Source organism: Equus quagga, chromosome 9 (genome assembly GCF_021613505.1).
Source record: "Equus quagga isolate Etosha38 chromosome 9, UCLA_HA_Equagga_1.0, whole genome shotgun sequence".
Classification (NCBI taxonomy): Eukaryota; Metazoa; Chordata; class Mammalia; order Perissodactyla; family Equidae; genus Equus; species Equus quagga.
In genome coordinates, this window is record NC_060275.1 from 99,621,128 (window position 1) to 99,636,038 (window position 14,911).

Here is a 14,911-nt window from a genome sequence, read left to right on the forward strand (position 1 = left end):
GACTCCGTTATGGGTTACTCTCTCTAATGTACAACATACAACAGCCAATCTAACAGGTGGACCATCTAGTTCTTGTGATGTGGCTGTGATCACAATTATTTTTGGACATTTCTGGGGAAGGCAAAAATCCTTCAATTGCATCATCAAGTAAAAACCAAAGTGCTGTAGAAATTTGAAATTTTACTTGAAGTCATTCTCCTTACTGAAAAAGAACATGTTAGGACATCAACTATTAGATGTTTTTAAATTACTGTTTTGGGAAAATTATTTTAGTTTATAAACTCATAGAGACAGATAACTATTCATCATCATCCATGATAAATATGAACTGGCTTCTTCCTCTTCCTCTCTTAATCTTGGAATTTTGGTATCGAATTGAAATAGGTATTTGTGAATTCTGCAGGGACTGTACACGAAATTCCTTTTGAGCAACAGCACTCTCCATGTGATATATATTTTCCACAGATGATTTACAGGTTACAGACATGCTGTGACCTTTCTCTCCCAATTGCAAACTGATTAAGCAGAGCTGATTAACGGAGACTAAAAACACTGAGTTATTTTCTCTTGTGGGGGTCTTTGACAAAGCTCTCCTCTCCAAGCCGTCCCACTTCATTCGCTTGCAAATCACTGTGCCTAAAGAGGACTACTCCCCCGGCCCTAAACCTGTGCCCTGCAGCGCCATCAGCGGCAATATCTTCCTTTGAGAGGGACGTCTCTTATTAATCAGAAACGCTGAATGGAAACCAATCAGATAGAGAGTTTCTTTGGCTTCAGCTTCCTGCCTGTCTGAGTTCAAAGTGATGCTCGAAGAGGGAGGCACACTGAAACGCATGAAGATTCAGCTGTGAAGATACTATAAAAAGAGAAGCGAAGGAAGGAGACAGAAGCAACACCGGAATTGTCAGTGCTGAGCAGGGCTAAACTCAGTTCATTGCTAAACAAGGTAAATGTTATTTACTTTGCTTGACAACATAAGCTATTCATTTTTTTGCTTTCTTAGAATGAAGTAGTACAAATATTGCTTTTCTCCTAGTTGCTATATTTTGCTCTCTCGCTCGCTCTCACTTACTCTCTCTCTCTCAACATTTGGAAGCAGGTAAGAATACATTTTGTAGTATTTGAATAAGATATTAAAATGCTCAGTGAAAAGAATTGCCATGTTTGCTTCTTATTTTACTTTTATGAAACTGATACCTGCCAGAGCTCTTTTTATAGTGTTCAAATTTGCATATGAGGCATTATTATAAAAATAAGACTAAACTTCACATTGTGTTAGTTGATTGTGGTGGCATTGAATTACTAACATATTAATGTGTTTATGTTTATTATTATTTTATTAATTTGAAATGGACTCCTGGTTTTCTCATAACTTTTGTTTACATAATTGGAGTCAGAACTGTCAAAAATAAAGGCATCTTTTTCATAATTTAATAAGAAGTGATTCTTTTCTTTTTAATATTAAAATGAAATAATTTAAATAGTGAAAATAACACATATACAGATGGACATAGGACATCAGGATTAAGGTGATCACTTTACCAGGTAAAAGAGATTTCTTCACATATTTGTGGTTCTCAGTCAGGCCAGCATTCTGAATGTGTACATCTGTTGGCTATAATTGCTCTCCATTATCCCGGGCAAATGTATTTTAATGTAATAAAGACTGGATGAAAGCCACAGGAGGGAGAGATTTCAAAGGCAAAAGTGGCGTTATTTGAAGTGGTATGAAAAATGCAATGATTTGATGGATCATTATTTTTTTTCTTTGCATATTCAATATAACCATTCACATCAATTAAATTTCAAGCACACATCTCAAAAAAAGGCAAGATGAATTTTAACTAAAGGTTATCAATAGTCTATAGTATTTACATTTAGATACTATTAACAGTATATGCTCTCAGAATCTATTTTAAGTAACAAAGGTGCAGTAAAAGAAAAGTGATCACCTATAGTAGATAAGTGCACATTTATCTGTATGGTCAACTTTGGATGAGACTGTAATGGACTATAGATTGGAGGTCTTTTCTGGAGATTTGTTGTTATTTAATATTTTATGTTGTAGATCTATGAGATCACTAATAAAGAGTTTTTTCACAAGGTTTTTGAAATCTTTGTAGCACGAAAAAATGAGTGATTTTGTGACAGCAAAAAGCGGGAACTTTTGCACCAGAGAGGAAATCTTCTTTTGGCTCTCTGTACTTTATCTATGAAATTAGAAGAGTTATCCATCTTCAGTCATAGCTGACTAAGGATGAATTTAATCGTTCAATGTTCTTAACTTGGACAAAAATTATAATTTAAAAATCTGCTGTATTCAATAGAGAATAAAGCTTATTTTCAGATTCTGATACTGATTCCTCACCTAGGCAATGCTATGTCAAGTGTACAATAAATACATTTGTGTAGCTGCTATACTGGTTAATCCAGGTTTGAACGGTAGATCTTTTGAAAGATAAAGAAAATGAAAGAACATGCTATCCTAGCGTACAGCAGCAAAGAACTTGGACATAGTATGTACAGCATGCATTTGTGGTCTTGTCATCAAATATATTATGGATTCAACTGAAGTTTTCTCAAAGGAACTGTGCAAAATAATTATATGCACTTACATACATGCTGAGATGTTGAAATACTGCCATCTCTGCATTTGTTTTGGAAAATTAGAAAATGTAAAATAAAGTCCATGGTATGAGCAAGTCTAATTCTGGAATAATGAATAGAAAAATGCTTTACAGGAAGCAGACAGTAGTATCAATTTAAAAGTAATTCCCTAACTTTCAGTCAGATAGATTAGGTAGGACTAATAAAGTAAGTCATATAAGGTAACATTATTTTCTAGGATGGAAAATATGATTTTTCCCTGTATTATGCTATTTGATAGCTTTTAAAACAATTTTGAAATGGTTTGCATAATTATGTTACCATTATTGTATTCATTGCATAACTGAAATAAAAATGTCTTATACCACTGCCTAAATATAACAAGATCACAATATCAAAGTTGGCTTTGAAATTACATTTTTAAATATTGTGTTGTTCGACTTGATAAACTGCATGTTGGATCACAAGCTCTTCTGAATGTCACCTTGCGTGAAGAGATTTCATGTGGTATTTTCCTGTGATCCCTGATGCACATAGAGTTTAGCCAGCGCTGCGTCCCTTCTATGGTACATTCACCAAAAGGGATTAAAAAAGTTAATTGGAGATATTGTTTCTACTGGCTTCCCTCTCTTTAGACATCAGTGGTGATTTGAGGTAGATACGCATACCCTTACAACATGTGAACAATGTATGGGTTCAGTTAATCAGAATGCTTTGGACAGTGCTTAAAATTATATAATGTAAAATATGTGAGTAATATGGCAATATATTGTATGCAAGAAAGTATAAATTAGATGAAAGTTAATATAAGAATACATGTGAGTGTGTCATGAATAAACATTAGCTATAACTTGTTCTCTGTGAAAATGAATAGCCTAGATGGATAGTTACTTAGCATTAATACCGATGATTCAATGTAATGGATCATTACTTTGCTATTTTCTTTAAGACTAATTTTCTTTAAGACTAATTTTCTTTCTTCAAATGACAATTTAAATACAAAGTATAAATAAATTTAACGTTTGAAAAAAACAGAAGGTGATACTTTACGAAGTGTCCAATGTGATATTTTAAATATTTATACTGCTGACTTCAAGGATATATATTATACTATTAAATATATTTCCTTTTATATATGTTTTCCTACTATATATGGTATCCTATTATATATAATATCAAATCCATAGCAATATTAATTGTAAAGTCTGTTTGGTTTATGGTTAGGTATTTTATCATAAAATCTCTAGATAGGTTGTGGCGTAATTTACTTCTTAAATTACCTACTCAATTAAAATTGTTTTCTTAAGCAGAAAGCATGCTAAATAGAAAAAAAAGGACATTGGTTTTAATTCACCTTGTTTGTTTTTACTTGACGCTAATTTATAAATATGATCATTTTTGTTGTAGAGCATAAGAGATGTTTCCTAAGATAAAGCAATTTCTATCTTGAAAATTTCTTTCTTTGTGTCTCGCATATTTGTTTTCAAAAATGAGTTGTGCCTTAAAATGTATCCCCAAAACGTCTCTTAATATCCATGACATTATCTTATTTAGATGTTTACAAGAAATTCTAGAACTTTAGAAAAGAGATTTTAACCACCTCCAACTCTGATGTTGTTAGAGAAAACTGAGGTTTAGAAAAATCTGGTTACATATCCAAGGCTGTCAAGTTGTATATGAAAAATTGGCAACATTATGTGAAAATGTATCAAGTTGAGTTATGAAAAGCATATTAGGAATATACCACAGAGTGATTAGTCAAAAACAATGACTCCAGGATTGTTTTAAACATCCTGAAAAAGTTTCTTCTCTTATGAATCGCTTCAAATTCCTCTGCCTGGAACCACGATTCTCCTCATCATTAAAATATAGCAAGGAATGCACTGTGAGGAGAGTGTCTTTATAGCACTTCTATACATTTCCATAACAGTCCTAATATGTTAATGCACTTATCCCTAAATTTAGTGCTAGTAAGAGATGTTCTTATAGCCACATTAAGAATGCAAAGTGCCTGAATAAAAGCAGAATCTCTGGAGCCTAACCAAGGTATTTTATATTAGCACTCCCAAGAAATACCTCCCAAAACGTAAAAGTCATGATAATGAATCTGACTACCTGTGAAGGCAAAATGGAAACTTCATGAGGTGTTGTTGTTGTTATTGCTGTGGTGTGTGTGCCTGTGATAAATATTTATTTTTAAGAGGAAAAGTGGGGAAAAGGAGAAGACCTGAATATTTTCTTAAAGTGACATTCAAGGTTTTTCTTTTTTTCTCTTCCATTACTTTGCCAAATTATTAATCAATTGCAGGAGGAATGAGTGCTCTTGGATTCTCTATTTCTATTCATGAGCAAGATAATTCTTGGACTTTCTAATTAATCAGTGAAACGCCAGAGCATGTGATTGTTTCATAAGTATAAATTAAAAAGCCTGCCCCTCAGAGCACTTTTTGAGAATGGCTCTACATTTGTGAAGACCATGGATGACTTCATTACATTTTTTCCTTCAAACGCTTATTCAACTTATAATGGAAGTAGCAGTGACTAACAGTTATTATTTGATTTTTGAGTTTAAAGATGAATATGTTCCTAAATGTATTGTAAGAAATAGATATACCTGACAGAATTTATTTTGAAATATGCTAAGCTCACTACACTTTATGTGTTACTAATAGAGTACCCAATGCAAACGGACTTTTTCCTCATAGTTACTGAAACAGGATCTTAGCAAAGTCATAAAAAACAAGAACAATATTTACAGGAAATCAGTGTAACGGGGAGACAGCGACACATAGTCAGAGACAACATGTGTAATCTAAGCAAATAAACACCAAAGATTCACTTCCTGGGACAAAAGGCATCACGTAAAATATATTGCTTTTATAAAACTGGGACATCAATCTTAAAAGTTTTCAAAGGGAGTTTTCCCCCAGACAATTAAGTAACTTCATCATCTATTTTTTTCTACACAGCAGGTTACTGGAATAATCCAATGTAATTGCCAGAAATATTTTTTTCAAAATATTCACGTCTGATGTGTTATAAATACTTTAAAATGCAAAGACCATATCAGAAATTCAAGAAATTCAAATCTCTTTTCAATATAACAATGATTAAGACGTAGATGAAACATCCAAGAAAACTTACAGGTCAAATTACAATGTAACATCTATCTATCTGTATCATCATATCTTTATGTATACATCTGCTTCTCTATCTGTGTTTCCATTCATATTTCTGTGCACAGTATCTGTATCTATACATAAATCTGTGTGTGTGTATACCCAAAATAAATTTGGAAAATAAAAAGAAATAACAGTTAATTATTTCAATGTATAAATTAATTTTAACCTTTAAATTACTACACTGGTGTAACATTGCACATCAAAAAGCAATTTTGTCAAGCAACTGTGGATAAATCATGAGCAAATGATAGAATAGCAATTAGAACTTTTTTTTAAATTTTAGAAAAAGTGAAACAATTACAGTCCATGTGTTATGGCTAGCTAATTTGATTAATTTGTGAATAGGGAAAATTAGACTTTTATTTTTTTAAACTAACTGGAAATAATTGTTCTCCATTGAATGTCCACAACTCTTGAAGACCTTGTAAAAATATAGTCATTTTACACACTCTTATGGTGGGTAGGAAAGTATTATATAAAGTAGGAATCATAGTGTTTTCTCAAACAATATTAGTTAAAAATTAGATTATTATCAGAAAATAAAATCCTCATTATTTTTCATTTGTTACATATAATACAAAGAAAGCACATTACATGGTGAAATTTTAAATTATTATTTGGCCATTTTCTCTAGCTGAAAGTCAGATTAATAAGCATTTTATATTTGTTGTGTTATTTGGTAAATTAACTATTTGCTTAATTGCAATGTGCTTTATATTCAAAACATGATACTAAGATTAAATAACATTGCTTTATATCTAGTAAGATGTACACAATAATTAATAAAACAGTCAAGGATAAATGTTTGTCTTACTGCCATTCCTTCCAGATTAACGTTGTAACTTAGTACATTATAAATCAACTATGCATGTATGAGCAGGGATTGGAATTGGCTTAACTATTAGAAGAGAGATAATATTTTTCATTCTCCCCCAAATCCTGCCAGTTTATCTAGCTGATGTGACATTTTATATATAGTTTCAATTCAGTTATCTTTTTTAATAGAAGAGCATTAAATAAGATTCAGATTTGTATTTCTGACAATACTCTTCCAAGGACTAAATAATTAATGCACTATTATAATAATATGTATGCTTATATATACAAATTATATTTCTGTCTTTTATGTTTAGCTTAGAATTGAGATCCCTGACACAATCATTAACAAGGAAGAAAGTTATAACTGCAGTAAATATATTTTTCTTTATAATTTAAATTGGTCAGTTTAAAATAAAGAGTTCTGTTAAAATACAAATAGTTAATGCCAATAATAAACTTATCTTTTTTAATATTGCAGCCTTATTTTAATCCATTAAAATGAAGCGTTTTTATCAGTACTGTCTAGATCTATTTATTTATCCCTGTATATCTAGATAGATAGATACATAAAAATGTACAATGTGTCTTAAGCTCACAACTTTCGACTTGAGACCTGTGCTAAATTTCATTTTCAATAGCTAAATATGGAAGATTATCTTATTTAAATAGGAAAGAAAGTTCCAACTTTGGAAATTTTGTGATTTTAGAAAATTAAGAGGAAAATTGTTCTGATAGAATTTTTAAAAATAAGTACATCTCAAGAAGCAACTTGAGTTTATAATTACTTATACCCAAAGATGAATATTGAAAGTGAGGGAGACCAAACTATAGAATAAAAGGACAGAAGAAAGTGGTGGCATCCATAATAGACTCAGTAACAGTGTCACACAACAATTTGACTTCAGTAATGATGTTATAATGGGCGTCTGATGTCTCCCCAGACCTATGCTTCTTGTAGATTTGCTGCTTGACAAATGAAGCATTGCTGTTGGGATCATCACAATCCTTTATTTAAACATGGACGTGGAGATTCTTTTCTATTACACTCAAGACTAAACTGTGTTTATTGAAGGCTTACATTGAAATTGAGCTTTAAACATACTCAGAGGAAAAAATGTTACTCTAGAATAAAAATGTCACCTGTATATGTCTTGCATTATATTTCAATGACCATATTTATAAATTAAACTCTTCTAAAATTACAAGAAAATGTAGGTAAACAACCCATATGGAAAGAGTGTGAAGAAATTCTACCACAGAATGAAAATTTTATGCAGATTATGGGTTTGGGCAAATATTTCTCTAACTATTTATAAATAAGATGTTATTCTAGAGGAGAGTAAATCCTATGAGTTCTCATCACAAGCAGAATTTTTTTTCCTTTTTTTTCTTTCTTATTTTTGTTGTAACTATATGAGAAGACACATTTTAGTTGAACTTAGTGTGGTAATTATTTCACAATATATGTAAATCAAACCATCATACCATTGTGCCTTAAACTTATGCAGTGATGTATGTCAATTATTTCTCAATAAGACTGGAAAATAATAATTAATTAATAGGACTATAAAAAATCATTGAAGAGAACATGTAAGAGGTGTGAATATTATTTTGCTAATTATGTCTCAATTAAAAAAATAAGATTTGAAAGCAGATTTTAGAGGGTAACTATTTGATCATTATAAAATTCTATACATATTCATACAATACAGTGGCTTTCTACAAATAGAAGTGTTTTATAAAATATCACTGATATATATTTTTCATCATTATAAAATTCTATACATATTCATACAATACAGTGGCTTTCTACAAATAGAAGTGTTTTATAAAATATCACTGATATATATTTTTCATTAAAACTGCAGCTTAGATCATTTTTCTAAGTGTAATTATTTGATGTTTTTACAATTTTTCATTCCTAGTATTTTGGCTTACGTCAACTAGAACTCATATGAAAAGTAATCTTTAATTATCTCCACCATGAGAAAAAATTAAAAGCATTCAATCAACTTGATAATAGTAGATTTTCAACTAGTTTAATATGTAGGAAAGTAATCATATGTTAAGATTACAGAAGGGATTTTTAGCATTAAGTATGTGAATAAAAAGTTAGCAATAACATATATGCTGATATGATGTATCAAATGATATACTAATAAATATATAACTATATATGTATATATGATGCGTTTATAAGTTACTATTTCTAGTATGCTAATTGACATGTTTTGTGCTGAAAGTGTTACATGTATTTTCTCCTTTAAATGTAGCTATGATCTATGAAGAAGATATTATCACATCCATGTTCTTTTATCCTATCTCTTCTGCTTTAATTCCAAATCGTTGAGTGGTTAAAATAGACTTCACTTAAGTTGTACATTGTCCACTGCCTTCTGCCAAATTGAGCACAAATCTATGGTGATTCATAGAAAGCAGGTTTATTTTCTCCATCCAATGAACTGTGATGATTTCTTTCTCTTGCTGCTGTTGACGATTTGTGCTTTGCTGCTACTTCTGTTTCTATATTTACTGCTTTGCTTTTCTCCCCTTCTGGTTCTTCCCTACCCCACTCCTGCTTCACTTCAAAGACAGAATATATTCAACTACAAGTGCCTATCCTTCTCAAGGTGGCTTGCATTTTAGGGTGATGATTCAGTGAACTGTAACAAAAATGGAGCTTTTCCAACTTGAGAAACTCCTTAGACGTGATACTAATAAAAATTGACCAATATATTCATGGAAGATTTTGGAAACAGTTGTCCTCTGCTCCACCTTTCCCTGCTTTCACTTTCTAATTGACTGGAAGTTGGCGTTATGGTGAGCTGCGTGTTACTAAGATCACAGTTCAGTAAGGAGAGATAAGTAGAACAAGGAGATCCACTGCTGACAAGAGGGTTTGACTGTAATCCAGGAATGCAGCCTGCATGGAGGGCTTCATGCTGCATGGAGATTTTGGAGAATCATTAAGAGAAATTGGGGCTTGAAAAACTAAGGCTATCCTTATATAGTTAGTACTCACAAAATGTGTGTGTGAGGAGACAAACTGGCCAAATGTTTTGATATTAACTGCTTAATACTGATATTAACTGATTTTCAAAATTGATGCATACAAACTTTTGACATTAAGAAGCTCATCGTGTGTCCCATTTCCATATAGTAGAAAAGACAGTCCATCTTACAGTTCATAGGTGTAGATAGACAGAAGCAATGCTTCTCATCACATCAGTACTATACTGTAATATCCTAAATATGTGCAGGCTCCTTAAGATATCTATTCAGAATCCTATAGGTAGCCTTTGTATTCTTTTCTCTTAAACTCATAATCAAAAAAAGATCTTCAGGGGGGCCGGCTCTGTGGTCGAATGGTTAAGTTCGCGTGCTCCGCTGGGCCGGCCCAGGGTTCAGATCCTGGGCGCGGACATGGCACCACTTGTCAGGCCACGTTGAGGCGGCATCCCACATCCCACAACTAGAAGGACCTGCAACTAAGATATACAAATGTATACGGGGGGCCGGGGGTGGGGGGCAGTTGAGGAGATAAAGCAGAAAAAAAAAAAATATTGGCAACAGTTGTTAGCCCAGATGCCAATCTTAAAAAAAAAAAAAAAAAGAATCCACTTAAAAATTTAAAAAAAAAAGATCTTCAGATTATTTGTGATAATTAATTAATTCGTCCATTAGCTGATTCATTTGCTCACCTTTGAATTTACTCGTCATTGAACACCTGCTACATCCTAGGCTCTGTGCTGTGGGGAATGGTGTGGTGTGCTGGGGAGACCTTCACGTGGAAACCACTGTTGTTTGCAAACAATTTCAGTTGTTAGTAATTCTCTTCTTACCAAGTATGACAAAATTTATCTGCTTGTAACTTCTCTTGTTGTCTTAGTTTTGTCCATACAGCTTGGAACTATTCTTTGTTTTACCCCTATTCAATAGTATCAAACTCATTTAAAGAAAACTTTGTTCAGCCTATGCTTTCTCTTCAGTATAAATATCCCTTGTTACTTAAATTTTAAGGCAATATTTTATAGACTGCCCTAGCATTCTAGATACCCTGACTGAAATGAACTCTTGTTTGATATTGTCCTTATGATTGAAATCAATAATCTTAATATGAAACGAGCACAAAATAAGTAGGACCATAACTCCCTCTTAAAAGCTACTTTTCAAATTAATCCAAGACATGTTTTTATTCCTCCTCACTGCTTCCAAAAGACATACATAGAAAAAATCTTTATGATTTGTAATTGTCTCTTATAAGATTTTGCCAAATTCGGAGAGAGATCATCCTTGTCACATCTTACATTGGTCTTTCACTACCTAGTTCTTGGGCCGCTCTTCTTGTAAGAACCTTAATATCTTCGCTGTCTTATTATAGGAACTTTTTCATTGTTTACCTAGCCAACGATTTCTTTAATGATTGATACATTCCACAAAATATAATTTTGTAAATTAAGGTTATGTCCAAGTAACCCTCTCTCTCCTTACCCCAACAGACACCTTGTCAAATCTAGAAATAAGTCAGCTAAGTCAGTACTTCTCAGCCTTGAATCCAAATCTTCAGTAATTGGTTTCATCATATATATTTTTCTTCTGCTTAATTTTGAGTCTTAGAAATACAGCTATACCTTAAAGAGCCCACACTACAGGTTTCAAACGATCAAAACAATCCTGAAATCCTTACAAAAAATATTGTGTTTATGATTTAATGTGAGTTCCCTGGAAGAGAGTCCGAAACATTCTTGATATTCATGGAGTTTTCCTATCACTTCCCAAGAAGACATGGGTTGCTTAACAGTCCATAAATTAAAATATTTATACATAGAAATACAACTTTATTGGAACAGCAGTAAAAGTGCACTAGGCTGGTTGTGTCAGGAGATGTACGATCTCTTCCTAGCCCCATTTACTTGTTTTGTTTTCTTGGTAGGTTGTCTTCATTTCTGAATGCAAATTGGCTTATGTATAAAATGCAATACACAAGAACTTTAGGTAGTAATATTTTATGGTGGTAAGGGCAAGTAGACTTCTGGACTCAGACATCCAAAGCATAAAAACCAGTTTTACTATATACCTCATGGATAAGTTTGAGAAAGTCTTTTAATGTCTCAAAGCTCCAGGAGCTTCCTGCATAAAATTAAGATATTAGCAATATCTACATTATAGTGTATTATGAGGCGAAGCAATTGATTGTTCCTATATTATTATTGTTAAGAATGTTGTTGCTCAGGTTCATTATATCTAGGTAGAGTATTGGGACTCTCCGTATAAAAAAACACAGAGAGACCTAACTTAATTTGATGACTAATTTCATTGTTGTTGAAATTAGAAAGGTAAACCTGGAAGTCAGTTACAACATTACGAATACACATATTCATCTATATCATATGGTTTCTTAAGTTGACATAGCATACAATGGAAATATTTTTATATTTTGAACAACTTTGTGTTGTAAATTTACACTATCTTGAAATTAATGTAGAATATTTACTATCATAGATGGAATACTATAAAGTTTATTGCTTTAAGTTGGAATGAGTACATTATACATGGATCTTGGATATACGAATGAGTTATGAAAGTCTTTTAAATCAATGGTAATAAAATTTCATAGTATCTCACATCATCACATATTTTAATGCCAGGTATTTAACTTTTCTTTTCTGTCATTTTTACGGTTTTCTCCCTTTTGTTCTTTGAATTATATTAATGACTATAAAGTAAATGACATTTTTGACCTTAAAATGAATAGAGCTTATAAAGATGGTTTATTTGTATAAGAATTTTACTGTGTTTTGAAAAATACAGTTCAAACAAAAATGGTAATAATGATTTCATTTTTGTGAGTCACCAGTCACCAGAATTATTTTGGAAGCTATATTTGTGGCAAATGTTAACAATTTGATAGTTTATCCCTAATCATTGTAAAATGGACCTAATATTATTGATGAAGTATAGGAACTATTTTAAGTTATATTATTTGGTAAATTTGTTCTATAATTAGGTATTGATGTGAAATATTTATTCAGCCTTCACTATGCATACAGCATTTCTTCTGAGTGCTGAGGTTATAGAAGAGAACATAACAAAGAGTTTCTAATTACAAGAAGATACTCTCTAGAGCAGTGCTACAATTAATAAATAAGATAAATTTGGTACTGATGAATCCTGAGAAAATGGGCAGTGAGATGGAGGGTTACTGAAGGAGTGGGTGAAACTTTATCAAGGCAGTGAGGAATTTTATTTTGTTTTTGAGAAGGTGATATTTGAATTGATTTTGAATGGAGAGAAGGAAAATAATATTATGAGAAACATCATTTTAGGTAGAAGAAACAGCAGGCTCAAAGGGCCTGATATGTTAACAAACTTTGCTCATTTTATAATATAATCCTTGTTACAAGCAATTTAATTTATAAACACTACATTGTTAATTATGCTTATCTAGATGTGTATAATCTTAATAATAAGAATGTGAACTGGACATTTTCCATTTTTCAAAGTCATGTTATGTTACCAACTACCCGCATTCTTGCATTTTTTCTTACTTCATTGAATAAGTAGTTCCAATATAATATAATATTATATTAATTTTTTTATGTATAGAAAATTAGACTTTTAGTAAATGTTACTATTCATACAGTGGTGGGAATTTTAGTCAGCTACAGTAGAATATTTAAATAGTAACTATGAGTGTCCAAAATATTAGCTCTCTAGTTTCTCCTGGTTATAAGTAGAAAACTCACTGAAGCTGAGGCAGAAAAGATTATCCTATTGTAAGTAAGACATATATACCTGTGGATATGTCTGTATATTTCTATATCATTATCTACAATGATAAGGGACAGTCTTGCAACTCTCCAAAAAAAAAGAATTCCTTAATAAGATTTATCCTGAATGTTTAAGAAGGTTCTGTCCTTCTTGAAGGCGCTAGGAACAGCAGGATCTGTTCTAGAATTCTCTCAAATGTCTCTAAATGTTGTTCCTTCCTATCTTTGTGATTTTATCTAGAACATGATTTTCATACTTTTAATATAGTTTTAAAAAAGAGGGAATTTAATTGTGTGACTGCAATTCTTCTCTACTTCTGAGGACCTGCTGTCCTACAGGTTCCGCTCTCATCCCTTTCTTATGTCATGTCTACTTTTATCTTCTGGCACTTTTATGGCTTCTCTTTCTTTTTTACTGACTTCCTCCTTTTGATGATCTCTGGTTAAATTTTCTGAGATAATTGTATTAATCTAACTCTTGTTCCTTTGTACCAGAACCCTAGACAGTCTTGGTTGATATTTAATATTTTCAACCATATCTGAATTAGATGACCCAAATCTTTTTCTCTGGGTCTCCAATACACAACATATTTGCTGAAAAAGTGATCTTTGACCTCACAAGGACTGGTTGGACACCCTTCTCTAAAAGGATCTGTCAACGCGGTACTCAATGCATATTGATAGGTTCACACCATTTCTGCAAAATAAACAACTATAGTGACAATATTCTCCCTCAAAATAACATGCAGGTAATATGCTTCTCATCCTACACAAAAGTGTTCTTTTTGATTAAAATGTATTTTGTAGTTATAAAACAAAACTGAAAATATGCCCAATTTGGAGTTCTAAGATTGTGTCATAGGAATTTATTGGATGTTTTCAACAAGGAAACCCAACAGGGTAAGTGTTTTGGGTGAATCATGTTTTGCTAAATTATTCCTTCAGTAAGTTCTACATTGCTTAATTATGAAATCGGTTCACATAGCACACCGGAAGATATGGTATTTATAACTTTTGGACCGATGCTAACTCTGTATCTCCTAACTCCTTTTTCCTCCCTTTCCTAACCCATTTCTGCCTGCCCTTCTTTTGAGCTACAGTGTAGGGAACAAATCATATTTACTTAAATATTAGCTGCAGCAATTAAGAGCTCAGATTCTTGAGTCAGAAACACCAGCTCTGTCTGTTGCCTCCAGTGAGGTCTCATTGAATTTATTCCATTTTCTTAAATTTCAATTTCCTCATGTGAAAATGTAGATGATTATAATCATTAGTGTTGTTAAGAATGATTATGATAATATGCATCAAAGAGCTTATCATAGTAGCCATTTAATAAATATGAATTTCTCTTCTTATTATTATATCACAGTGTACAGTAAATATTAATTTTGTTTACTATTATTATATTCACAATGTACTCAAACTGTGTTTCTAATACTGTTTTTAGAGAATTTTATCATTGTGTTTGGGAAAAGTAGTTACAATATTCTGGACATGTTTCAGGGTTTTCTTTGTCTAGACTTTCAAAGGATG